At 33.4% G+C, this 27,120-nt stretch overlaps 1 pseudogene; it reads right to left on the bottom strand.

Annotated features, from left to right (window-relative positions):
* The window catches only part of LOC107846741, a 48,687-nt pseudogene that overhangs the window by 17,169 nt on the left and 4,398 nt on the right, over nucleotides 1–27,120 (bottom strand).

Raw genomic sequence — 27,120 nt, 5'->3', positions numbered from 1 at the left:
AGAATACGTTCATTATATTATGATGAATTATCGTTTATATATTACATTATTAATTATGACTGGAACAGGAACATAATATCATTATCTCAATGATATGACATATATATACTAGTGATCGATTGATGAACAATGTAGTCAAAACCTAGTATATTAAGTTAATCAAATATAATTAATCGATCAATCATCTGAGTATGTATAAGAAACACATCGCATTAATACAACAATAACAACAACCCAGTGTATTCCCACCAAGTGGGGTCTGGGGAGGGTAGAATGTACGTAGTTCATAACGCTACCTCCAAAGAAGTAGAGAGACTGTTTATATATGAACTCTTGAATGCGTTATATATATATCACATCCACAAGTATATTAACTTATAATAGAATACGTTCATTATATTATGATGAATTATCGTTTATATATTACATTATTAAATATGACTGGAATAGGAACATAATATCATTATCTCAATGGTATGACATATATATACTAGTGATCGATTGATGAACAATGTAGTCAAAACCTAGTATATTAAGCTAATCAAATATAATTAATCGATCAATCATCTGAATATGTATAAGAAACACATCGCATTAATATAACAACAACAACCACCCGGTGTATTCCCACCAAGTGGGATCTGGGGAAGGTAGAATGTACGTAGTTCATAACGCTACCTCCAAAGAAGTAGAGAGACTATTTCCGATAGACCCCCAGCTCAAGATAATAAATAGTGAACAAGATCATAGTGATTCATGAAATAGAATAGGCGGCATAGCCAAAATAATAAATGAGAACTACCGAAAATAGAGCTAAGTGAGACACTAAAATAAGAGCAATACGAAAATAATAAACAGGAAATAAGAAATAAGAAAAGGACACCCCCTAGTAGTAGCATACACTAGCGGCTCCTACCAATGGACACAGTCGTAGGCTTACTAACCCGGCTACACTAGAGTCCCCTAACCTCTAGCTATGACCCACACATGCACTAACCTACTACCCTTATCCGCGACTTCCACACCTTACTATCTAGGTGTGTGACATATATAGTACGTATTTAGAACTTAATATATATATATATAGGATATATATATATATATATATATATATATATATATATTATACAGTGAAGGTATATTAATGACATAAGATTATAATGTAATCTATAATTCAATTGAGTATTTGTGAAATACGTTGTAATTATTATATGGGATAGTAAAATCGTGTATGTGATGTTTATAGTACGTATGTGAAAGCCGATAAACAATTGAATATATGTAAATATACATATATCTCGTGCAGTAATAGAAAGCTAGATAACTGAATCTATTTAAATTTTGCTGATATTTTTTTTAAAAAAATTGTGAATAACCCGATCTGACCCGATTTTATTTTATCTTTTCAATTATCTTCTCAATTTTATTTAAATTCAATCCATTGTTTGAACTCGATTCTAGCCCAAATTGTGACCCAATTTCAAATATCCTATAACTTTAAATCTCTGCCATTGATCAAAAAATGATCTACGGCTGAGATTAAATTTTCCCCTCTTTCTATTTAAAACAAAACACTCAAACCCTAATCATTATTTTCCACAAAATAGCCACAGCTCACATGTTTTTTTCCCCCTCTCTCTCAAGACCTTTTCTCGGTCCATGGTCATTGCCATGGCAGCCACCTCCAGCTAGCCACCGTCGTCCAGCCACCATGGCTGGAGGAACCCTCCATACATCCTCTTTCTCCGTCCAACCAAGAGCGAACCAGCGCCGCCCTTCAAGCCAACCGCCTCTTTCACCACCATCCAACGAAACCAACAACCCTCGCTGCCTCTCTCCCCGATCAACGCTGCCGCCTCGCTGCTTCTCTGATCAAGTTTCGTCGAAAAATGATGGGCTTTGAACCCATCTTAGGTTTAATTTCATGCTCTAAAGTTTCAAAATATTTTTTATTTATTTAACAAGTTTCTTAATCTAAAACAGATAAAGTTTAATTGGAGACTTCGTCAAAATTTCTTTTGATTCATATTCATCCGTGCAGTGAAAAGCAATAAATATTTCTTTTTTTTTTGTTTCAGAGTGATGCCATCACAAGATGAAGTCTCTATTGTCATTAAGTTCCTCAAATTTGGAGTAGTTGGCTATCTTGTGAAGCTTCTACTCTCTAATGAGTTGTTGAACTTGTGGACTCACATGTGGAGAAGAAGGCAAATGACATGTACTTTATTTTTATCATTTGGTAATTCTTCTTAGCAATTGCATTCTTTTACTTGAAAGATTTGGGTAGATTTAGCATAAAGGTAAATAGAAGTGTCTAGGAGCATGTCCCTTAGTTGGATTGTATAAGAATATCTAGCTTACAGTGCACTCTATACACTATTTTGAATGTTTAACATATAGTGAACTCAAGAAAAAAAAAAAAAATTTAGTTATTCATGTGAATATTTGATAAGAAACTGATTTGTTGTTTATCTATTGTTTAGGGAATTATTGCAACATTGGGTGTGTCTATCCATGTTGGTGACTTAGTTACAAGAAAATGGTTAAACGTAGGGACTTTAAAGGAGATTTTTTTATTTTGAATGTGGTTTGGTTGGTGACTTAGTCGCTTGAAAATGGTTAAGCGTAGGGACTTTAAAGGGTATTTTTTGGTTTGAATGTCGTTTGATTGGTGATTTAGTTACTTGAAAACGGTTAAGTATAGGTACTTTAAAGGGGATTTTTTTTGTTTTGAAAGTGGTTTGTTCGGTGACTTAGTCGCTTGAAAATGACTAAGTGTAGGGACTTTAAAGGAGATTTTTTTTGTTTGAATGTCGTTTGGTTGGTGACTTAGTCACTTGAAAATGGTTAAGTATAGGTACTTTAAAGGGGATTTTTTTTGTTTTGAAAGTGGTTTGTTTGGTGACTTAGTCTCTTGAAAATGGTTACGCATAGGGACTTTAAAGGATAATTTTTGGTTTGAATGTCGTTTGGTTGGTGACTTAGTTACGAGAAAATGGTTAAGCGTAGAGACTTTAAAGGAGATTTTTTGGTTTGAGTGTCATTTTGTTGGTGACTTAGTTACATGAAAATGGTTAAGTATAGGTACTTTAAAGGGGATTTTTTTGTTTTGAAAGTGGTTTGTTCGGTGACTTAGTCGCTTAAGTGTAGGGACTTTAAAGGGTATTTTTTGGTTTGAATATTTTTTGGTTGGTGACTTAGTTACGAGAAAATGGTTAAGCGTAGGGACTTTAAAGGAGGATTTTTGGTTTGAATGTCGTTTGGTTGGTGACTTAGTTACTTGAAAATGGTTAAGTATAGGTACTTTAAAGGGGATTTTTTTGTTTTGAAAGTGGTTTGTTCGGTGACTTAGTCTCTTGAAAATGGTTAAGTGTAGGGACTTTAAAGGGTCTTTTTTGGTTTGGTTGGTGACTTAGTTACGAGAAAATGGTTAAGCGTAGGGACTTTAAAGGAGATTTTTTTGGTTTGATTGTCGTTTGGTTGGTGACTTAGTTACTTGTAAATGGTTAAGTATAGGTACTTTAAAGGGGATTTTATAGTTTTGAAAGTGGTTTGTTCGGTGACTTAGTCCCCTGAAAATGGTTAAGTGTAGGGACTTTAAAGGGGATTTTTTTGTTTGAATGTCGTTTGGTTGGTGACTTAGTCACTTGAAAATGGTTAAGTATAGGTACTTTAAAGGGGATTTTTTTGTTTTGAAAGTGGTTTGTTTGGTGACTTAGTCGCTTGAAAATGGTTATGCGTAGGGACTTTAAAGGGTCTTTTTTGGTTTGAATGTCGTTTGGTTGGTGACTTAGTTACTTGAAAATGGTTAAGTGTAGGGACTTTAAAGGGTATTTTTTGGTTTGAATGTCGTTTAGTTGGTGACTTAGTTACGAGAAAATGGTTAAGTGTAGAGACTTTAAAGGAGATTTTTTTGGTTTGAATATCGTTTGGTTGGTAAGTTACTTGAAAATGGTTAAGTATAGGTACTTTAAAGGGGAGTTTTTTTGTTTTGAAAATGGTTTGTTCGGTGATGTAGTCGCTTGAAAATGGTTAAGTATAGGTACTTTAAAGGGGATTTTTTTGTTTTGAAAATGGTTTGTTCGGTGATGTAGTCGCTTGAAAATGGTTAAGTGTAGGGACTCACTAAAGAGATTGCTGAATAAAGAGAAAGAGTGCAGAAGAAGGAGGAAACATTATCCCAACTAAGGATGATGTAGGAGCAGTTCAGCTCTTTCATTCAGACTACAGGGATTATTCTTTCGTGTCGTGGTGATGCAGTTCGGGCTGCAAAAGGTCTACACCCCTGGATGATTTCAGCATCGATGAGGATATGGAAGACGAGGACGAACTCGATGAAGATGATTTTTAGTTTTTGGACTTTTGTATGTGTTGTACTTTGAATTTAGACATTTTATTGTAGTTTATACACTTTTGAAACTATTGTTGTAGTTTTTACGTTTGTTGGACATTTTGTATGTGTTGTACACTTTTGAAAGTATTTACATTTGGTTTGTTGATGTTGTTGCATTGCATGTTGGATCATTTGTTGATTTTTATTTTTTTTAAAAAAATCCAGAAAACCACCACAAGTGGTCGGTTTTCTATTAAAATAATTAATTAAATTTAATAGAAAACCTACCACTTGTGGTCGATTTTTTTTAATTTTTTTAAATTATTTTTTCAATTTTAATAAAATAATAATGAATTTTAAATATATATATATATATATATATATATATAGATATATATTTTAAAAAAAAAACAAACCACAAGTGGTCGATTTTTAAAAAACTACAACTACTTTTTCGACCACACACTTTGATCGGTTTGGTGGTCAGAAATTGGGGAAAACCGACCCCTTATGGTTGGTTTTTGTGGTCCGTTTTTCCCTTCTTTTTAGTAGTGTTCGGATTCCTACACAAGTAAACAAGTTTAGTCTTTGAATCATGGAAAGATGTTGGCAATGAAGTACAGGTCAAATGAATTGACAAGAGTCTAGGTAAAGTGAAGGATGAAAAATTAGGGACATGACCATCAACATAGAGTTTGAATTCCAAGAATGGAACAAGATCATGAGGGCTCTTGACAAGTAAAGGGTGATTTTGTTCAAAAATAGGATATTTCTTTTGAATTACTAGAGCAAACAAAAGTGATTTAACCAACTGGTTCCTGATTTAGGATTTGTAATAAGGATGATATCACTATCATTAGATTGAAATTGTTGTTAACATGCAATGACACCTTGTATTATTCTTGCAGAGTACCCCAAAAAATTGATATTTGTACATATGTGATCCAATCCATCCGTTTTCTTTGGGTAGAGTAGATAGCGATTTCTTACACTGTTCGCTTAGGTCATCCTCTAGTAAATATTTGGAGAGATTAGTGGAGAAGTTTGAGATGTTGTGATGATTTTGAGGATTGAGTGTTTTCTTCTAGTTTGTATGGTGAAGGTTTACTCATAAGGGTCTATATAGAGTTCGGACTTACTTTACATTGTTTGTTGCATTTGTAACAGCGATGGCATGAATGATCCGAACTTTTAACTGATGGCATAAATAAGTCATTTCTGATAGTTCAATAACATATTTGAGCCTTTTTCGATATTAATTCTCTCATATACACGTACTTCATCGCATAACTGATATAAAATTCTGTAAAATTTCTTTTTCTTTCGTAATTTAGTTGATTAAGAGTTTTTATACTCAAATATGTAAAGATTGAGTCCATTAAGTTGTGTGACCAGAAAATTCATACAATTAGGAGACACATAATAAAGTTTTGCATGAAATACCCTTTAACTTTATCTTCTTTGTTTTTTTCTTTTTTACTTCACCCCACCCACTATTCCAATTGTACATCTTTTTCTTTTCTGTATTTCTTTCCATTTTCCTTTTGTTTCCCTTTTTGGCTTCATTATACACCATATAATATTACTGTTATAAAATATAAAGAAAGAACAAGAATAAATAGAGAGAAGAGGAGAGACCTCTTTGTTTCTCTTGAGTATTAGAGATCATAAGATAATTGATTATACAATGAACAAAATCCCTCTATTTATAGGAAAAAATACTCCTAGTTTCGGATTAAAAAATAATACTTCAAATCCTGATAGATATCAACTAGATCCTATTAGATCTTGATAGACATTCACTATAATGTAGATATATTTATAACACTCCCCATTGAATGTCTAGATAGATAATGTGCCTCGTTTAAACCTTACTAGAAAAAACCAAGTGGAAAAAAAATTTAGTGAAGGAAAAAGAGTACACATCTCTAACAATACGCATATAGGTTGCCTCATTAAAAACCTTACAAGGAAAATCCGGCTGGACAAAAGCTCGTAAGGGAAAAAGCGTACAACGCGTATTAACTCTCCCTAATGAGAACATCCTTGAACCTTTGCATCCCGATCTTGTGCACCATCTTCTTGAAAGTTGCAATTGGAAGAGACTTGGTGAATAAATCAGCCACACTATCACTTGAACGAATCTTTTGCATGTTAATATCTCCATTCTTTTGTAGCTCGTGTATGTAGAAAAGCTTTGATGAAGTGTTCTTCGTTCTATCTCCTTTTATGAATTCTCCATTAAGATATGCTATGCATAACTCATTATCTCCATATAAAATTATGGGTACATTATCACATTTCACACCACATTTTTGTCGAATGAGATGTATCATAGACCTCAATCATATGCATTCTCGGCTTTATTCATAAATAGCTATTATCTCAGCATGATTCGATGAAGTGGCTATGATAGACTGCTTTGTATATCTCCAAGATATAGTAGTATCCCCATATATGAACACGTATCCTATTTGAGATCGAGATTTATGCGGGTTAATTAAATACCCAACATTAGCATAATCAATAAAATCGAGACTGCAATCTTTAGAATAAAACAAGTTCATGTGTTTTATCTTATTCTGATATCTCCTAGTAGGAGCAGAAATATATCTTGCTAATAAATTGACTGAAAAGGCTATATCAAGCATTGTAGTATTTGCAAGATACATGAGTGCATCAATTACACTAAGATATGGTACTTCACAACCAATCTAATTCGGTATATTTCTTATTTCAGCAAATAATCTATTTCTTTAGAAAACTCTTCAAGAGTTTCAACAATATTCATACCATCAATTTATCCCTCATAAGGATAATAAACAAGTTTCCCAGAAACTTTATATGCTTCAGACATTTTGAATTCTTTAGGTATTTTCATATGGTTTTTTGTCAAGTGACAATATCAATATATGTTACATCTTCAAGTGGCTGGACTGTAAATCAAATAAGTATTATGCTTACCAAGATACATCCTTTCATGTCACTTGAAAAATGTTTCTACGTCAGCATGCTTAAATTAACGTAGAATTCAGATCCTCATAATCTTTGACAATATTAAGCTAATTTTGTATCAAAGATATCATCGATGGTTTTTCATTTTGTATCGTTTCGCAATGTGACATAACATTTTGAGATATCATCACTTTATTATTTTCAGGTACCTGAAACTATCATAAGGTTTCATGAAGTGTTATGTCGTAGGATCTTCAAGAGCACATTGTCTTCTTATTATGATTATTTGCTCCTTATTTCATTTGGAACTGATTAGTCTGCCATGTTTCATACATGCATTAACTTTGTCCTTTAAGGACACAAAATAGGAGCACTTGCAGCTTAAATACGAGATACTTTAGGCATATGACTTGAATTATCTTATGAATGAGGATCTTATGATAATTTCTAACATATTTCATAGTTTCTTATAACCTCCCCTTATGTTAGGCAAAGTAACATACATCCTCCACCTTCTTTATGGAATCCATCTTTGTGTATCATGGTCTATTATTTAGTCGTATACCGCACATCAAAACTACTAGATGGAATAGTTAGTTCCCGACCTTGAACCAATTGAGAGGGAATAACTAATCATAATTTAGTGTTCTAATGCATACAAATGCTATTGTATGCAACATATCATATTTTGGACTAACACGTAAGACTTTGTTCTCATTAGTAATGGTTTAGCTATTTATCGAAGGCATTCAATGCAACCATCATCATCAAGATGAATTGGTTTGATTACACAATCTGAAAGTTATGCTCTTAACTCAATTTTATTGAGCAAGCTACTTTATGAATGTCAAACGCAGGTTGACAATGAATGTACATGTGATCATCTTATTGATGCATCTTTTCAACATATCACATGATAGGTGAACGGGCTCTTATTCACCTTTTATACTTTTCAGATTTTAAGGGATCCAATCTCAAAACTAGTTGGTCCAACTAACTTATCATGAGAACAAGCAACATTAAAAATAATGAAGAATTTTCTAATTCTCCAATATATGTTCAATAGTTAGTATACACATCTTTGAGATGTCGGAATCGTTTATGTCAATTTATGAACTTTTATTCTAGCAAACTCCAAGTTTACGTACCTCTTACGTTAGTAAATTTCAAATTTACTATTACATGAATAAATTTAGATTTACTGCTTTAGAAGTAGATTTTAAAATAACTCTTCTCAGTTATTCTGCCTCTTCCATAGGTGAATTGTGAAACCATCACAATCAAGTACACGTTTGCATTAATAAGTTTCTCATTCTCCAAGAATGAAACATAATCGTGCCTTAAGCCTATCGAATTCTGATAGCTTATAACTTCTTTCAAAATATTGTTATTACAAAAGAAAATCGAGGCATATATATAATGTAGAGAATTTTTCTCTAACAAATCTTATGATCATAATATGTGTGTGAAAATATCATCACTTTTGATGATCATTATTATAAGGGAAAAGGGTCAAAATACCCCTTGACTTTGATTAATTAGTTGACTTTACTCTTTGTGATAGTATGGGATCAAATTTACCCTTAGTATTATCAAACTAAACAAAATTACCCCTCAAGTGGATGGAATCCATCCAAATTAACTGTTTTTAATTAAATTAATAATTTTCACTCATCGAATCTATTTTTAACCAACCGAACCACCTAATTAACTTAACTCTCTTCCCAAACACCCACCCAACCATTTTCTCTAAATTAACTGTCATCATCATAAATGGGCAAGATCTGTTGTTGAAAAATGATTCTGTTGTTTCTTTCCTTCTTCTTGGAACCCAACAACCTTTTTAACACCAATTTTCTTGCTGAAAAATAAGAAGAAAAAGATAGGTGGATACCATTTCGTCCTATATATACTGAACATTAGAAATTTAAGTAAAATTTTCCTCCTTGAGAATCTTTTTTTTTTTAGAAATGGTATCTTCCTCCTTGAGAATCTTTGTTCCTCCATGTCAAGAAATTAGTATAAATCGGGTTGGGTAGATTCGTCGAAATCGAAAGAGTACGAGAGGGCGAAGCTAATGCAAAGAAATTTACCCTTTTAGCGGTTGACGACTTGTTTGGAGCAGATGATTTGGGTAAGCCATTGTTGAGTTGCTCTATCTGGTAGGGTGTGTGTGCTAGTGAGAGAAAGAGAGTAAGTGAAGAAGCGGAGAGTAATTCTGCTGTTTGCTTGGATTGTAACCCTGACTCTGTGTAGAATGTGTTGATACTTATTGTTCAAACACCCTTTTGTCTTGTTTGTAGAAGCCTAAGAAAGAATTGTTTGATAGTACTAATGAAAGCATCTTGCTGAAAAAATTGGGACTAATGTAAAGAATTTTGTTCTGATTCTTGTGTGTGTGGTTGTTCGACCCATTTCCAGCGGTGACAGTTGATTTGGGGAAATGAGTGTGTTTGGGAAGAAGATTAAGTTAATTAGGCGGGTTTAATTAGTTAAAAATAGATTAGATGAGGAAAATTGTTAAGTTAATTGAAATCAGTTAATTTGGATAGATTTCATCCACTTGAGGGGCAATTTTATTTAGTTTGATAATAATAGGGGTAAATTTAACCTCATACTATCACAAAGGGTAAAATTAACCAATTGATCAAAGTAGAGGGGTATTTTTGACCCTTTTCCCTTATCATAATATTGTCCTTCCATGTGTATATTTGTGTATTCAATCACTAGTCTTCTTTCAGACATATTATGCACTGCTACCACATTCACTTCAGGATATAGAGTATATTCAATGAGACATGTTTCATGACTTTTCATGAAATACACATTATTTTGTCTTAGCCATCATAATATCATCAATATGGTGCATTGAGATCCAATCTCAATATCTTATCCATATAAGTCGTCTTTGATTCATAAATTGATGGAACTTAATCAAACAATAATTATATCATTAGTAGTAAAAAACAAATAACATGAATTACTAACCTTAAATTACTTTTAAATTTATAATCTCACCTTAAAAATTCACCAATAAATCAAATTAATAACAGATCCGTTTTCAAAATTTCAATAAAGCAACAAACCATATCCAGTAATGCGTCTGACAGAAAATCTTTGCAGTTCATTAACATGGTTAAACTATAAAGGCAACCGTGCTAGCTATCTTGTTTTCAAAGTGTCACCTGTAGATAAAAGAAACTACCACAATACACACATCACATGCACGACAGAACTTTTTTTTTTCTTTCAAGATATGAACATAAATATATATGACATAATTGCAAAACACTTAACTTATTGTGGATATACGCGTACAAAACCTCTAAATAATGTTGGATGAGTAAGACTAAATAATGTTGGATGATTTTACTCAGTTGATTAGAATCTCGTGCTGATAAAGTGTTATGAAATATAAAGAAAGAATAAAAATAAATAGAAAAAAGATGAGAGAACTCTTTATTTCTCTTGAGTATGAGAGATTATAAGATGATTGATTATACAATGAACAAAATCCCTCTATTTATAGAAGAAAATACTTCTTGTTTCTGACTAAAAGTCAATACTTCAAATCCTGATTGATATCAACTAGATCTTATTAGATCCTGATAGACATTCACTATAATGTAAATATATTTATAACAATTACAGATTTCTTTCAGAATAATTTACTCCTTTTTTCAGTATGTATAATTATTAGTTTTTTCTTAACAAATTAAGAATGTCATATTTGAGTTTGACTATACCTAACTGTCAAATTGATATTTAAATTCACAATTTGTAAAATGATTGGACAAATTGTTCTTTCAATCATATGAAGTATAGTAATGCATATTGAAGAGAAGATCACTACCTTATGCTTTATTAAATGTAGATTGAGAAAGCAAATTAAACTGACATTTCAAGTACTATGTTGTAATGCTTTATTATACTTTGCATAAAATGTTACGAGACATGATATAACTGCATAGGTAAAGATATTGGAGGCAAAGACTAGATTATCGAATACGTGACAAGTATAGAGAAAATTGCGGTCAAGCGTTGGATGTGTCAAGGCTTATTTATATACGTTGAATTATTTGATTAATTATTATGTTTATTTATATATATTTTGATTTCTCTTAAGAATAATAAAAATGTTGACTCCATTATTGAATTGCATATTTTAAATTAACTAGTTTTTCAATCACTTGAAAATTGATATTGTATATATCAACTAAAATGAAGATAATTTTAATATTTTATAATATATATGTAACATGTATTTAAATGAAGTGTCATAAACAATAAATTTCTTTTTAATTTAACAAATTTAAGCTGAAAGTTTTATTTCAAACTAAATAAAATTTAAGATTTATTTTTAAATACACACAATACAATCACGTCATACTATAAATATCTAATTTTACCACTCCCAAAAATCCAATTTATCCATTTTTGTTTTACCTTACCACATAGCCCCACCCATTCTACACTTTCCCTCAAGGAAACAAATACAACAAATCCTAATAAATTGAATCACTAATATTCCCTAATTCTAACAAATTTTATCTCAACTAACTCACACCCCTCACCCAACCCCTACCTCTTATACCCCATGTAACCCCCTACCCCCACCGCTGGATCACATTTCCTTTTCCTTTTGAGAATATATACACACGCCATACATATAGAGTGAGGGGAGAATACTCACAAAAGGGGGGAGACTCCACAAGGATCACCATATACACAACACGCACAATACATTCTTCAACACTGTACACACACAATACATTCTTCAACACTGTACACACACATACGCGTCTCAAACTTACCAAAAAGCACACACACACTCGTCGACGAACACACACAGTCACCGAAAACCCCCCCCCCCCCCCCCCCCCCCGCACACCCACACCCACACAGTCATCGGGAAATATAAACCTCACCAGAAAAGGAATTCACACACTTATACACCACCGAGAATGCACACACAATTTCCATCGAAGAAGATAGAAATTGAGAGAGAGGGAGAAAACCCGACACTTGTTGACTGTTTAAGGCGAGTTTTTCGTCGGAAATATGCTGTATTTACCATCGAAAAACATCGCCGGTGGAACCTGCTACTGTCCCGGCAAAACCCGCCAGCAGACGGTACCACCAATTCCATTTTTCCCCAAAAACTGATCTGGAATCGCGTTAGTGTTGGTATTTCATTTGGTTTTGGGTATCGTCGTCCCAGGTTGTTCATCTTCTTCGTGGGTTTGATTCGAATCAAATTTCGAAGATTATCGTGTTGTAGTTGGATCGTAGTCGGGATTTTGGTATTCTTTGAGGTTTCGGGACAACTTTTTATTCTCTTCTTAATCAATTGAGAGCATTCGGAAGCTCCAATTCTATCTTCCCTCCCTCATATTTATACGTAATTATGAATTATTTGTGTGTTTTAGCATGTTTGAATCTTCGTTCTGTGTTGGTTGATGTTGGATTTGGATGTGAAATCTTGATTGGTGGATTGCGTATTGAATTAGTTTAATCATGTTGAGAATGAATTTGGAGGGTGAGAATTGAAAATGGATAGAAAATTAATGTGATTAGTTTGTGTTGATTAATTGATGTTTGTTGATGTTTGTTTGATGTAAAATAGGTGTCGAATTTGCTAAGTTTGATAACATCATGTGTTAGATCGAAACTAGTAGCCAAATGCTAAGTCGGGTAGGCAAATTTTAGAAATGGTGTTTTGTTGAATGTTTGAATGTGCGTGTGAATGGTTCTTTCTACTTTATCGCACAAGATTTGAAGATGTATTCATTCGTCAGGAATGTCCCAAGGTCATATTGTACTTATTTATCGGGTAATGCCTCAAAGTATTTTATACTCAGAGGACATCGGTGATGAATGCTCAAGGCATCAGGTAAAGCATTAGAGCATAGTTTAGGATTAGCCTAGAATAGGATTTATATTTTTGTATTTTTCTATTTTTGAGACTATATACTTCAGACTGGACATTATTTTGATTTTGAATTTTGTTTAATTTGTTTGTTTGCTTGTTTTTGTGTGTTTATGTGGTTTATACATTTTATATTAGCAAATTAGTTGATATACTTCACCAAGCAACCGTGGTCGAACTAATGGATAGAGGGGGGCCTAACACCTTCCCTTGGTCAACATAATTCCTTAACCGAAATCTCTATTTACGGATCAGTTTTAAAGAGTCAAAATTATTTTGAAAAAGGATATCCAAGGTTGACTTGGCACACCCGATTTATGCAAAGTGGCGACTCTGAGTTTTGAATATAAAAGGTCATTTTCGAAACAAATTTTTATTTTGTCACTTAATAATAAAAATTCTTTTGGAACTTAAAATCAACTTATCTTTTTGTTAAAAAGAGGTGTGACAGCTCTAGCGACTCTATTGGGGATACTTTTCAAAATTCGAACTTATTTTTTGGAGTTATATCGGTTTAGTTTGATATTATGGGTGTATAGACGTTGTTTGTGTTATTGTTTGTATTCGTTTTGTCTTTATTGAGTGCCTACTTGCTATGTGTTTACAGTTTTTTCTTTTATGTGTTATCGTTTTATATCTGGTATCATTTGCATAACCCGAGTTAATTTTTTTTGCAACAAATTCTGTAATACACGTTGTGTACACGATCTCTAATTGAGCCACTTTTATTTTAGGAGGGGGAACCGTCGACTGGTATAGAGTGGGTGAAAAACTATTGCAGCCACTATCAACCATATGCTCCCTCGAACAGCCTAGTTAGTGAACCCCAGGGTAGGTCAGCCTTTAGATCATGCTTATCTGCATCATATTGAGACCTAGCGGCACTGACTTGGTCCTTTGTAGGAGACTCACCTTTAAACCATCCCTACGTACTAATTGTTTTATCTTTGAGGGTAATAGGATCATTTGACGGACTGATTAGGGGAAAAACATGTGCCAGAATTAAAGGAGCGTATGTTTAGGCAAGGAAAAAGTGACTCAAAAAAAGTTTCGTAGCTTTTCAGTGTTCTTTATGACTTTTATTTTTCACAATTCAAAAATTCTAAATTTTTTTTTTATCTTTTGCACTCATTTTGTCAAAAATAAAAATATAAAAAAGATTTTCCTTTTGTTTCTTTAGTAAGCATTCACAATTCTAAAAGTCCAAAAAGTTTTTTTTTTTCAATAGGAGCTTTTTATAAAAAAAAAATGCAAAAGATGATAGAATTTTGTACATTTCATATAATGAAAATATCAAAAGAAAAAATCCTATCATAGTTGTTGGTGTCATTTTTATGTGAAGTGTCAACTTGAAAACTCAAAAAGATTTTATTGACGTTTTGCATTGTGTGTTTGTGGTCGTGTCTCTTAAGTCAGGGTTCAGTCGGTTATTTAATCCTTAAATGTCCAATCTGGACGAACTACGCACCCCTGATTCTTCCTTTTTGAGGGTGAGATACGTAGGCATCCTATTGTAGGTTCGGGGATCTTATTTCAAAAAAATCAAAAAGATTTTCTTCATTCGTTATTTAGGGTAGGTAAACTACAAAAAAAAAATTCTTTAATAGTTTCAAGTTTCATTTTCGTATGAAATTCAAAATTGAAAACCCAAAGAAAAAATTTTCTTTAGTAATTATAGGTTTCATTTTGTAGAGGAATCTAAAAAAATTCAAAAAGGTTTTCACTCTTCATTTGGAGTAGGTGTTTCATATACATCTTTAAAAAAAATACAAAAAGATTTTCCTTTAATAGATTGAAGATTCATTTTCGTATGAAATTTAAAATCGAAAATCCCAAAAAGATTTTTCTTTGGTAATCATAGGTTTCATTTTGTATAGGGATTGAAAAATTGAAAAATTCAAAAGGATTTTTGTCAATTCTTTTGACAATTTGTTATTTTGTTTTGTTCTCAAAGTTTCAAAAATGAAAAAGTTGGATTAGCCATGTCGTGCCAAAACTTCATGAACTACGTACACCTGATTCTTCTCTCTCGGGAGTGAGATATGTAGGCACCCTTCTTGGGTTCGGTGATCTTTTCAAAAGAAAAGCAGAAAAAGAGTTTTGAAAAAGTTGTTGAACTCTAATGCATTTGTTATCTCTTATCCAGTTAGTTTAAGATGGTTAGTTTATGGCGTTTTGGTTGGTCCTCAATATTGCATCAAGTCAAAGAGAAAATTATGGCCAACAAGAATACCGAGATTGTTGTCACTAATCAGATAGAGAATTCAAGAAATGAGAATTTAGGAGCTAATAAAGAGATTCAAAAATTAAGGCAGCAAATGATAGAAATGAATCGAGCTTAGGCTAATAGGCTGCCACCTTCTCTCTTTCCCATTGATAATCTGGAATATCTTTCAAGCTTGTCTCCCGTGTCACATGCACAATTTTCTATTTTTGTTGACATACCACAACATGTATCAGGGACTACTCTGGGGCAATGATATCCAAACACTTCTAATATTCATTTCCTCACTCCTCAACACAAAGTTACCACATGCTCGAATATACCTACTGTTCATGTTTATGCGGCGCCACCCCCACCTGAAGCTCCTCCTTTTAATGTCAATCAAATGGTTATGATTCCTCACTCTACAAGTGACCTTGTATTGAATATTTTTGGTGATCAACATTGTCCTCTCAAGCCCATATTTAAGTCGACTGGTCCATATGGCTACACTCATCCACCTGGATTTTGTTTTAATGCTGGAAAGCCTGTTATGAAAGAAGAACAAGAGGAAATGACCAAAAAATTGAGAAGTTTAGAATTGGCTATGAAGAATTTTCAAGGACTTAGTGGGTATAAAAGTGTCTCATATAAAAATTTGTTCATGTTTTTAGGTGTTAATCTTCCTTTTGGCTTTAAAATGCCAAAGTTTGAGAAATATGATGGGAACGGTGACTTAGTAGCATATTTGAGGTGTTTTGTATCCAATTAAGGGGAGTTGGAGGGAAGGAAGAATTGCACATGGCTTATTTCGGTAAGAGTCTTTCAGGCCTAGCTTTGGAATGGTTTGTTGACCAAGAAATCAATAAGTGGATTAGTTGGGATGACCTAGCTAATGAATTCGTGCAACAATTCCAAGACAACATGGATTTGATTCCTCATGAGAAATCCCTAACTAACATGAAGAAGAATAGTACTGAAAGTTTCAAAGAGTATGCGATTTGATGGCGTGAACAAGTTGTTAGGGTGAAACCGCCAATAAAAGAAAGCAAAATAGTGGATGTGTTGATTCAAGTGCAAGATGAAATATATTATCAACACTTGTTACCTGCATTAGGCATACCATTTATTGAGGTTCTTAAAATGGAGGAGATAATAGAGGATGGAATTAAGACCGGTCGCATTGTGTGTTTTGCAACATTGAAAGCAACTACTCAACTAATTCAAAAGGGTTCAGGAAGTGTTAGGGGAAAGAAGAATGAGGAAAATGTATCTGCTATTGTAGTTGGACAGTGGGCACGGTCAAGAAGACCACGTCGTCGTTACCCTCAGGCTCAAAATTTCTCCCAAAATCCATTATACTCCATTTCTTTACCCCATATCTAGTGTATAGTGTACAACCACATGTTCAACCCCCATCTTACCTACAATGGCACGCACCAACTCCTCAGAGTCACCCTCCAACTCCACAAACATACCAAAGCCCTTCTAGACCCAATTTTTAACCCAAGCTAAACAATGAAATAAGGTTGAAGTCGAGAGATAGTTTCACACCAATTTGAGAGTTGTATGCTAGTTTATTCTACAGATTGGTACTGCGGGGCATGATCACTCTTCTCCTTGGGTATACTCCTGACCCGCAATTAAGAAGTTTTTTATCCTAATGTTCAGGGTCACAGAATTAAAGATTATCTTGTTTTGGAAAGAGAAATAGAAAAGATAAATCAATTATGGTTCAGACCATTGACAGTGAGGAAAGTTTTAGTCATGTTGATATGCTAACCAGTGGCTAAGATGTCAAGCTCAGCCATTGGGAAGTCACTCCTCTCCTTACTAGGAAGGGGTCTGGTAGTTTGTTTTATTTTCTTTTCTGTTATCCGAATTATTTCAGGGTTGTAGTTCGGGATCTATCTTGTTTTGTCCCTTTTTCATTTATGTTCAAACCCTTTTATCTTTCATTTTAACTAAATAGAGTGTCCCTTTTCTCTTTGTGTTTTAAATATGTGTTGTTTGTTGTTTTCTTTACATAGTACATTTTATGTTGGCTCTAGTGAAATGACATGTTTGCGAAATTTTTAGCTACATCTTCAAATCCAATTTGAGTATGAATTTTGAATCAGAGGGCTAAAATTAGAAAAAAGCACATGAGAAAATAAGTAGAGTGCTGAGACATTTGGTGACATGATGAAGACTTCTTTCAAATTTAAGGCAATTATTTTGGGAATCACAGGAATAACTTGGTCATCAATTAAAAGACATGTTTCAATTAGGTCAAATAATTGGACGCGCGATACTATATCAAGAGAAACATACGAAATCATGAGTCATTCAATATGAGGAATGTACAACAAAAGTGGAGTTGTATGTTGGACAAGCGTAGAAGAAGTAGTGACGCACAGGCTTAGTTAAAGTTAATGTTGTAAAAAAATATCACAAATGATCTTCATCTTTTACTTTTATATTGCATGATATGTACTTGCATTTTTCAAAGATTGATATGACGAAGGAATTTCATTTTCCTATCCAAATATTGTGTCATCCTTTGTTTACCTCATTTGAGCTTTAGTTCTATTTTTTTTCACACCCCTCTTTTGGAATCAACATAGAGTCAACAAAGTTAAAAAAAAAATGGTGTCGAGTAAAAGAATAGTCAAAAAAATTCAAAAAAAAGTGAAAAAGAAATAGTGTGTCAAAAGAAAGAAAGAAAAAAGCGTCAAGAAAAATAGAGTCATAAAGGTCCTAAAAGGAAAAAAAATAGTCAATAAAAGCAAAAAAAGAAGAAAAAAGAAATGAGAATCAAGCGATAAAAAATAAGTTGTCGGAACTACGTGTGACCTGATTCTCCTCTCTCGAGAGTGAGATACGTAGGCTGCCCTACTCTGGGCTCGGTCCAACTAAATGAACAATTTAGAATTACCCAGTCAAAAGAAACTGGGGCATGTGTTAATCCTCATTATTTGAGTCGATTCCAAAAGTTGTAAGTCCCACCCCACTTCAAGTGTCGTTTGGGCCTCATACCATCCTTTTTTTTAACCTTATCCAAAAGTCAAGTTACAACCAAAGAAAGACCTTCAGATCAATCTTTGAGAATGTTAAGGCTAAACATTCAATGGATATGATGATGCATTTTGGAAACTACTTGTCTTCCTCAGCATAAGAAATCAGGAGAGAAATAAAATAAGAGAGTCTTATTGGTGAAAACCCTCACGGGTACCATAAGATAATGGTAAGTGGAGAGAAATAAAATGAGAGAGTCTTATTAGTGAAAACCCTTTTGGGCACTATAAGACGACTGTGAGTTGAGAGAAATGAAAATTAGTCTGATTGGTGAAAAATCCTCACGGACACCATAAGACAATAGTGAGCTGAGAAAAAAATGAGAGAGGTTTGTTGGCGAAAACCCTTCAAGGCGCCACTAGCCGAATGAGGTCTTAATGAAATTGACCTGAGGAAGCTACTCAGTTTTAAGGCCATTAACTCAACAACAATTGGTAGAAAGTTTGGAAGGAAAGATTAGACAGCTTAATTCAAAATGCATGTCATAATCATTAGAGTTAACTGTCATTTTTAGATAAATTTTTCATTTCTTTGTTTCAAATGGGAACATTCATTGTCTTTTCTTTCATCTCTTTATTTTTATTTTATTTTCTTTAGTTAGTTATCCAAATAAAAAATTATTGTCATTTTTTCTCTTGTCTTTGAGTCAAGTCCATGTCAAAACAAGTGAGAAAAATTTTCAAAACTGGCTACCAACTTTTTCAATTGTACAAAGCAAGACAGAAAGTCCAGCACATGAAAAAGACACGACTGTGAGTCGAAATAAGGCATACAGAAAGTTTTGTCAACAAACACGTCTAGGAATTCATGAAAATACCAAGGTTCAAAGGGTTTATCTAGGAGCATGGCAAAGCAGAGATACCTCGTTTGGGTCAATGATGTAGCAAATCAATGACATATGCTAATGGTTGGAAGCAAGACTAAATTCAACAAGGTCAAGAGTGATTGTTGCGAAAGCTAAAGCCACAAGCCAGCCACCATGTTTTTAAACTCATAAGCTTTCTTTGTATGAAATAGGAACACATATTACCTTCAAATCAAGGATTTCAACGCCTAAATATCAAGGGTTGCAATGCCTCACTTCTACAAATGCAGAAAGCAATATTGTTGCACAGTTTTGGTAATCAAAATCATGGTAAAACTCATAACCCAATATCTCTAGGAGACACACTTCCTTGTCCAGGAGAGGCATTTCCTTGAGTAATTCAAGTGGAATTTATAAGGAGACCCATTTTTTTGTTTTGGATAATTCAAACAGCATTTGTAAGGAGACACACTTTCTTGTCTGGATAATTAAAGTGAAATTTGTAAGGAGACGCACTTTCTTGTCTGGATAATTAAAGTGACATTTGTAAGGAGATGCACTTTCTTGTTTTTATAATTCAAGCAACATTTGTAAGGAGACGCATTTCCTTGCTTGGGTAATTTAAGTGGCATTTGTAAGGAGGCACACTTCCTTGTTTGGGTAATTCAAGCATTATTGGTAAGGATACGCACTTCTTTGTTTTGGTAATCCAAGCAGCATTGATAAAGAGATGCACTTCCTTAATTGGGTAATTCAAATTTTACCTGTTAGGTGATGCACTTCCTAACTTAAGTCTTGATTCCTAGAAGATGTACTTCCTAGTCGAGTCAATCCCCTTAATTCCTAGAAGATGTACAGCCTGGTTGAGTTAGTCCCCTTGATTCTTAGAAGATGTACTTCCTGCTCGAGTCAGTCCCCTTGATTCCTAGAAGATGTACTTCCTAGTCAAATCAGTCCCTTTGATTCCTAGAAGATGTACTTCCTAGTCGAGTCAGTCCTCGTGATTCTTAGAAGATGTACTTCCTAGTCAATTCATCCCCTTTAATTCTTAGAACGTGTACTTCCTGGTCGACTCATTCCCCTTGATTCCTAGAAAATGTATTTTCTAGTCGAGTCATTCCCTTTGGCTCCTAGAAAATGCGCTTCCTGGTCGATTCATTGCATTTAACCCTTAGAAGATGCACTTCCTTGTCAGTTTTCATTTGTCAAATGGCACACTTCCTAACTTAAACCTTTATCTCTAGAAGACGAACTTTTTAGTCGGAATTACTCACTTTAATTCTTAGAAGTCGCACTATCTAATCTTAATCATTTAATTTTACTCTCAAGAGATGCATTTCTTGGTCAGAGTCTTGATTCATCATTGCAACATACAAGTAATTATGATTGGATTTGACATTCACAAAAGTCATCTGATGATAAACTGGGGAAAAAATTCTAATTCCTGTTGTTGGAACTTTACTTTTCCGGCAAATGGAATCTCTCTTTATAATAATCTTTATTTGGAATAATTTTCTTTCTAGTTTTGATGTGATTTAAGGAGTCCACCAAAAGAATAGGGCGAATAAATAAATTTCAAGCAACAAAGTAAAGAAGTTGAAAATCAATCAACAAGGTGAAGAAGTTGAAAAATAAGCAACAAGGTGAAGAAATTGAAAGTCAAGCAACAAGTTGAAGAAATTGCAAGTCAGGAGCCCGCATGGAGAACAGGGAGATGAAATAGCAAGTCGGGATCCCACCCAAAGAACAGGGTGATAAAACTCAAGTCAAGAGTCTAGAGAAGCTGCATAGATAAGATTTAGTAAATTCAGTTATCTTTTTAACTTGTAATTTTCATTTTTTGATGAAATAACAGAGTTGCGGACCGAAACCTCAACAGGGCCTCACTCGACTCTCCAACTCAGCATAGTCCCTATCCTTCCAACCCTTTGAGATACATGTGACTTGATTCCCTCATAACTTGGGCAGGTAGGATGTCCTAAGTCAAAACCTAGTTTCCCTTCTTCCTTCTGTTTCTTTTCTTGAATAATGGTTGGGTCAAAATTTGGTCTCGTTTCCTACTTTTTTATCTGAAAACAGTTTATGTTTACACCCAAAAAGGGGCAAGATGTAGATAACTAATTTTGTCCCTCCCAAAAATCCAATTTATACATTTTTTGTCTCACCTTACCACGTACCCCCACCCATTCTACACTTTCCCCAAAAGCAAACAAATATAACAAATACTAACAAATTGAATCCCTAATATTCCCTTATTTTAACTAATTTTATCTCAACCAACTCAAACCACTCACCCAACCCCTACCCCTATACCCCACGTACCCCCTACCCCCACCCCTAGATCATAATTTCTTATCCTTTTGAGAATATATACACATGCAATACATATACAATGAGGGGAGAATACACACAAAAGGGGGACTCCATAAGGATCACCATAAACACAGCACACAGAATACATTCTTTAACACTATACACACACATACGCCTCTCAAACTAACCAGAAAGTGAACACACACTCGCCGACGAACACATACAATTACCAGAGCCCCCCCCCCCCCACACCCACAAAGTCATTGGAAAATATAAACCTCACCAGAAAAGGCATTCACACACCTATACACCACCGAGAATGCATACACAAGTTTCTTCGAGAGAGATAAAAATTAAGAGAGAGGGAGAAGACCCAACACTTATTGACTATTTAAGGTGAGCTTTTCGTCGGAAATATTTTGAATTTACCATTAATAAACATCACCGATGAAACCTGCTACTGTTCTGGTAAAACCCACCGGCAGACGGTACCACCAATTCCATTTTTTTCCAAAAACTAATCTGGAATCGTGTTAGTGTTGGTATTTCATTTGGTTTTAGGTATCGTCGTCCAAGGTTGTTCATCTATCTTCGTGTGTTTGGTTTGAATTAGATTTCAAAAATTATCGTGTTGGAGTTGGATCATAGTCGGGATTTTGGTATTCTTCGAGGTTTCGGGACAAGTTTTTATTCTCTTTTTAATCAATCGAGAGCATTCGGAAGGTCTAATTATATATTTCCATCCTCTAATTTTTATGTAATTATGAATGCTTTATGTGTTTGGTATGTTTGAATCTTCGTTGTGTGTTGGTTGATGTTGGATTTTGATGTGAAAACTTGATTGGTGGATTGCGTATTCAATTGGTTTAATCATGTTGAGAATGGATTTGAGGGGTGAGAATTGAAAATGGATGGAAAATGAACGTGATTAGTTCGTATTGATTAATTGATGTTTGTTTGATGCAAAATAGTTATCGAATTTGCTAAGTTTGATATCATCACGTTTTAGATCGAAACTAGTAGGCAAATGCTAAGTCGGGTAGGCAAATTTTGGGAATGGTATTTTGTTGAATGTCTACATGTACATCTGAATGGTTCTTTCAACTTTATCGCATAAGATTTGAATATGTATTCATTCGTCGGGGGATGCCCCGAGGTCATATAGTACTTATTCATCCGGGGATGCCCCAAAGTATTTTGTACTCGTAGGACGTCCGTGATGAAGGCATGAGGCATCGGGTAAAGCATTGGAGCATAGTTTAGGATTAGCCTAGAATAGAATTTATATTTTCATATTTTTTATTTTTGGGACAATAAATTCAGACTGGACGTTATTTTAGTTTTGAATTTTGTTTGATTTGTTTGTTTGCTTGTTTTTATGTGTTTATGTGGTTTATACATTTTATAGTATCAAATTAGCCGATATGCTCCACCAAGCGACCGTTGTCGAACCACGGGATAGAGAGGTGCCTAACACCTTCCCCTCGGTCAGCAGAATTCCTTAACCGGAATCTCTATTCGCGGATCAGTTTTAAAGAGTCAAAAGCATTTTGAAAAGAGATATCCAAGGGTGAATTGGCACATTCGATTTATGCCAAGTGGCGACTCTGAGTTTTGAATATAAAAAGACCTGTTTGAAATAAATCTTCATTTTTTCACTTAATAATAAAAATTCTTTTGGAACTTAAAATCAACTTATTGTTTTGGTAAAAAAGGGGTGTAGTACACACAAAAAAAATAAATTAAGCTAAATAAGATGAAAGTTTATTTTTAAGAATGAATATTTAAAGCTTGAAAATAAATTACGCTAAAAAAACTAAATACAGTGAGAATATTTTTGTAATCAATTAACGTATTCTTAAAATTATACAATGCATATTATTTTGAATACAATAAACCAAACACTCAATAAGAAATAATTCTAACTTAATTAATTCTGTCATAACCTATCCCATCATAATTAATTTTAGCATAACTTGTATTCCAACCAAATGATCCCTTACACAAAAAGAAATGAAAGATTTGCCTAGCAAGATGACCATATTCAAAAACAACTCTAATTATATTCATGGACAAACACAACTTCAACTTCAATTCAAACTCCAACTCTAATTTCAAAAATTTAAATTTTTATAGTCAAACACCTACTTTATCTTGATATTTTGGTTTACCATTTAGGGAAAAAATAAAGATCTACCTAACAAAGATGGTCATATTTGAAAAAGTCCCTCTTGTCCTTTCATGCAACTAACCTAATTCAACCACACACTTATGTCAAATATAATTCCAAGTTGATGTTTGGCCATAAGAATTTTAAATACTCCAAGTTATATTTGCAAAATTAAAAAATAAGAAAAATATTATAAATTTATTTATATTATAGTGAATGTCTATCAAGAATATAGATAAATCTATCCAGATCTATTTGATATCTATTAGGATATGAAATATCTATCTATTAGAGAGAAACTAGGAGTAATAATTTTCCCTATAAATAGAAGGGTTTCCTTCATTGTAAAAGACTCCTGAAGAACCTCTCAAAAGAAATAATAATCACTCTCTCCTCTCTCTCTATTATTATTATTACTTTATATTTCATAACATGTTATCGGCACGAGACTCTGATAAACAATGTGAGATTATAAATCTAATGATAATTTCAAGATTAGTAATTTCTTATGTTATTTGTCTTTTACTACTAATATAATTCTTATTGAATTTGATAAAAAAATTAATTGGTTTTAAATAACATATGCTTTAAATTTGTTCATGAAGAACAATATTGTTAAAAGATATGATGATAAATTTAAGTCTCATCTCATTAAGAGGGTAAGATATTGGGTTAAAAGTTTTAATGCATCATGATGATAAGATTTTGGGTCCAAGTCCCATCGAGTTATAGCCTAAGACGCCTTTATATGGATAAGATATTGAGTTTGAATCCCAATACACCATATTGATGATATTATGATGGCTAAGGCAAAATAATAGGTGATTGATGAAAAGTCATGAAACATATCTCATTGATATGCTCTATTCCATGAAGTGAATATGGTAGAAATATATGATGAATTCGAAAGTTGATAACTTGCTTCACTCTTGAAAGGAATGTGGTAGCAGTGCATAATATGTCAGAAAGAAGACAAGTGATTAAATGCACTGATATAAGTATGGAGGAACAATGTGATAATAATCATCAAATGTGATAGTATTTTCACATGCTTATTATGAATATAATATATGTTAGAGAAAAATTATCTACATCATATGCACACCTCAATTTTCTCTTGAATTAGCAATATTTTGAAAGAGGTTATAAGTTATCATAATTTGATACGTTTAAGAAACAATTATATTCTATTCCTGAGGAATGAAGATTTTGATTGTTATAAGTATAGACACATTTCCTTGGGTGAATGTGATAATATTTAGAAAAGTTTATCAATACAAACGTTCACTTGGTTGTGGTGGTATCACAACTCAGCTCCCAAAGAGGCAGAATACTTGAGAAGAGTTATTTTGAAATCTACTTCTAAAGTAGTAAATCTGAAATTTAATCATGTAATAATAAATCTGAAATTTACTAAAGAAAAAAGTACACATCATGGTAAACTTGGAGTTTACTAGTACAAAAGTTCATAAATTGACATGAATGATTACGACATCCCAAAGATGTGCATAGTGAGTATTAAACATATTGAAGAGCTAAAAAATTCTTCATGAAATTTTAATATGGCTTGTTCTCATGATAAGTTGGTTGGACCAAATAATGTTGGGATTTGATTCCTCAATATCTGAAAAGTATAAAAGGTGAATATAGGCCCGTTCACTAGTCATGTGATCTATCAAGATGCATCGATATAAGATGATCACTTGTACGTTTATCGTCAACCTGCAGTTCGACATTCATAAAATTACTTGCTCAATATAAATTGAGTTAAGAACATAATTTTCATACTGTGTAATCAAGACAATTCATCTTGATGATGATGGTTTGGCATTGAATGCGTTTGATAAATAGTTGAACCATTGCTAATGAGATTAAAACACCATGTGTTGGTTTGAAATATGATATATTATATACAAAATTACTTGTAAGCATCAAACTGTCACGACCCGAACCGAGACCCTGGACTTGACGGACATCTCAAACCGTGAAGGCCCGGGCGCCCCTATTCTAAATGGTAATCATACACAATATTCATACAAAATAAGGAAATACAGAAAAATTAATAAGCGGTAATGAGGTCACTTAACTTAATTTCAAGATAACATACCCAACATGGAGTTCATGAATCCTAATAACATTTAACAACCATTTGCGAAATCTCTAACAAACAGATAACCAACATCATATCAAGTCATATCTAAAACTAGGACAAGGCCCCAGTTGACCATAATAGAAGAAACAATAGAAATCTACATAGCAGGCCTTCCGAAATAGAGAAGTCTCATCAACTACTATCTTTGACGCGAACCGGTTTACTTCTAAATGGGGACACAGGACTATGCCTCGGATTCTGAGATATAGGGGGTCAATACATATGTACTGGTATGTGAAACAACTCAAAATAACATGTTTTTAATACAAAATAATTAAGAGTATTTATCGAAACATTACACATAATTGCGTAAAACACATGGGCAATAGCTAAAATCTTCAAAGACTTCCGTTGAAAACATGACGCATGCTTTATCTCAATTCTAAGATAGATGGTACACCCTACATTTCTAAAATCCTATGGGCGATATGGAATCCACCCTTAAATCGATGGCCAATCCCCCAATCCAAGTGTGCCGCATGAATTGAGGTTCTAATTTCTATTCTAGTATACCAGAGTCTCAAGGACAAGTATACATTGGCATTAGCCAATCATATCTCTCAAGTCGGCAAACTCGATTTTCGGTAATGAGCCCTTACACTCAAATGCTTTCTTCGGGTAACCATCTACCTCTTTTTAGGCCCAATTTTAGTTCTTTAAAAACCATTCCCCATGCATTCAAAACATTCATCATTTATTCTGTTAAGGGCATACTATCACCGGGTATCGTCATACCCTGACTTGCAAGTCCAGATCATGACAAATTCACAGCCCCTCATATTTAAAACATGCACCTGACCACTCAAGATTTATGACATCACAATAGAGGTATTACTTTGATGTCTCAAGAAAACTTAGACATTTTTCATTTATTTTCAAGATTCAAAACATGTGGTGATCATGTCAATTTAGTCTAACACATGCATATCTTTCCTTTTTAAACAATAATGTAGTTGTAGCAAGAAAATCCCCCTCATCACGTATAAACCATGTCAAACACCATGATATTTAGAGAATCACTTTCAAATCTCAAAACATGCATTTCAAATCATTTGTATTAAATATGTAAACTTTACTTCGCAACAAGAGAGGGAATTCATACATATGCTCTCGATAAATCTTACAAATTTCATAAATCATATATATATAGTTGTTACTCAATTTTCGTGTAAAGTGATTCAAGACACATACTTTAATCAAAAC

This window comes from Capsicum annuum, chromosome 11 (assembly GCF_002878395.1).
Source record: "Capsicum annuum cultivar UCD-10X-F1 chromosome 11, UCD10Xv1.1, whole genome shotgun sequence".
In the NCBI taxonomy this organism is placed as follows: domain Eukaryota; kingdom Viridiplantae; phylum Streptophyta; class Magnoliopsida; order Solanales; family Solanaceae; genus Capsicum; species Capsicum annuum.
This window is presented reverse-complemented; position numbering and strand designations above follow the sequence as displayed.